This window comes from Ochotona princeps, chromosome 3 (assembly GCF_030435755.1).
Source record: "Ochotona princeps isolate mOchPri1 chromosome 3, mOchPri1.hap1, whole genome shotgun sequence".
NCBI lineage: Eukaryota > Metazoa > Chordata > Mammalia > Lagomorpha > Ochotonidae > Ochotona > Ochotona princeps.
This window is the reverse complement of record NC_080834.1, coordinates 78,759,468-78,762,222: the sequence shown is the minus strand read 5'-3', so window position 1 is coordinate 78,762,222 and position 2,755 is coordinate 78,759,468.

The window sequence follows — 2,755 nt, the reverse complement described above, 5'->3', positions numbered from 1 at the left end:
TTTTTGCTTTTTTTTTTTCCAAAACAGAACTGAGACGCACAGATGACAACATGGTCTGAGCTGGAGTGACCATGTTTCAGGATGGATGGGTCTGAGGGACGCCCATAAGGCACTCAGCTTCTGATCTTCTGACGATGAGTTGCGCTTGCGCTTCCCAACATTTCCCACACCTACCCAGGGTTGGTGCTGAGTGAGTGTCTGAGTACCTAACTACAGTCCAAACCTCAGTGACAAGGCTTTGACTCTGGGATCCAGGTTATATGCACCAGCATGTACTAAGAGGCAGTAAAATCCTTCCAAGCCTAATCCATCCTTTCTCATCTTCCTTTAGCTCCAACACAGCACTGGGTCTTGAGTTCTCTACTTGGGGTGGCAACCATCTGGGGACACCTGAGCCGCAGCAACACCACTGGAGAAGATGGAGTTCAAACCTCTGGAGGTTGAGCTGATGAGGCATCAGAATTTGAAAGCTGTTCCCTGGATATCGGGAGGCACTGAGGGACACAGAGACCCACTCTTTGGGTACACCCCCTGCACACTTGGGATCATCCTGGGAAAAGAATGCTTGCCAGAAATGAGCTGGTTACACAGGATGCAATGGCTGGAATGAAAGTTTTGCTCAAAAACGTTCCTTCCTCTATCATTTAAAAGGAATTCTGTGACTTTTTTTTAAAGCTAAAATAAATAGCCCTTATTTCTCACACCACATATTGAATATCTTAGTACATTTTAAGGAAGAAAGCAGCCCTCTTCCCCCTTAAAAAAGGTAGCTACTGTCATATTTCCTCCTATTATTTTCTGGACTTCACTATTAGATTACTAGCTTTCTCTTCTTCCTACAAAAGTCAAGTCTCAAGAGCAGGTCACCGTTCAAACTTTAGGGGCTCAGACAATTACATTGATAGCAAAAAAGACAAGAAAAGCTGGTGACCCAGTGTTCCCACATCCTCGTGACATGAGACAGGACCAGGATGCTGCTCAACCACCCCAGGAGTAAGAGCCCAGCCTTCAGTCTTGGGCTTATCCTGAGAAGTCTTCAGTTTGGCGCCCCCAGAGAGGAGCTAAGCCCCAGCCCTGACCCCAGCCCTGCCCCCCAGGCATGTCCCCGAGCCCTGTCCCCAGCCCTGTTCCCCCATTCCAGGATCAAAGCTGCCACTGCCCAGCATATACCCAGGCTGGTTTCATCTCCTTCCAAATCCACTTGGTGTCTTAACTTCTGCCAAGGATAAAAATTAAAATACTCCCTTCTCTCACACACATCACCCATCATGCACATATAGGAGGGAGCCAAGTCGAAAAAGACCAGGCATGGAGTAGGACAGTTCTGGGTCTGCACAGTTAGCTGGAGGCCTCTGCATGCTGTGCCCCAGATCAGAGGCCGGGGGCGTGCCCCCAACTCCCCATACCACACTCTGTAATCCTCCCGCCACTTCCTACCCAACAAGAGCAGCTGAGCTGCAGTTGTCTCCTGAGGCTGGACACCTTCATCTGCCCCACGCCTGGAAGAGGTCCACTGCTCACTTGTCCTCTCTTCATGAGACAGACCTTGGAAAGGCACCCAGGTGTTGGTGATGCAGCAGGCATGCAGCTAGAGCCCCTGCTCTTGGAATCCTGGTGACTTCCTCCACCAATGCTAAACTGGGGGTCCTCCCTCTCCGAATGATCCACTCCAAACCCTTCAGCTGCCCCTCCAAGAGGTGGGAGTACAACCCATCCCTCAGCAATGTGTGCCTTGCCATGACACTGAGCCACGCATTCACATGACTTACACCTGTCCGCATGGCAATTCACTGTCTTATCAGTCAAAGCCTATTGCACACTTGTTATCTGGGTGTACAACAGGCTCTGGGAATCTTTCAGCAAGAGGTCATCACAGAAACATCTCTGAGCACCACAGAACCACCACCAATCAGACCTGAATCCCTAACAGGCATTCTTTCCTTCCCATTCCACTGTGAGGTCACACACTTCTTTCAGAGGCATCCATTCTTGTCTCACCATCAACACATACTAAAGTCATAGAAGTATTATCTGCAATACACATGCACACCAAAACTAGTAAATGAGCAGAAATCAACTCTTGTTTATCTTGGTAATTGTTGAATCTAGTCAGGACATGGCATTCATGATACTCTTCTTCCTGCCTTTACATATTTCTATTTAAATTTTAAAAGTTTTTATTTTTCACTTCATTTGAAAGAGATGGAGGGAGAGGAGGAGACAGGAAGAGAGACGGAGAGAGGGAGAGACGGGGGGGGGGAGTGCAGGGTGGGTAGAGAGGAAGGCAGTTGGTTCATTCTCCCAACGCTTGCAAATGCTTGGGGCTGGGCTGGGCCACAGTGGAAGCTCAGCAACTCCATCTGGATCCCCCTCAGGGTGACTGGAGCCTAACTGCCTCTTGAACTCAAAATGGAGCAGATGCTTCAATATGGGGTGCAGGCATCCTGAGTGGCATCTTCTCCAAACACCTGAGTTTCTAATGAAAATAATAATAATAATAATACCCTCCCGGCTTCAGATTGGCTCAGCTTCGCCCTTTGTGGCCACTTGGGGAATGAATCAGCAGACAGATCTTCCTCTCTGTCTCTCCTCATTTCTGTGTGTCTGACTCTCCAATAAAAACACAAAAACTTAAAAAAAAAAAAAAAAAAGAGGGCCCGGCACCATGGCCTAGCAGCTGAAGTCCTCGCCTTGAATACATCGGCATCCCATATGGGCGCTGGTTCTAATCCCAGTGGCCCCGCTTCCCATCCAG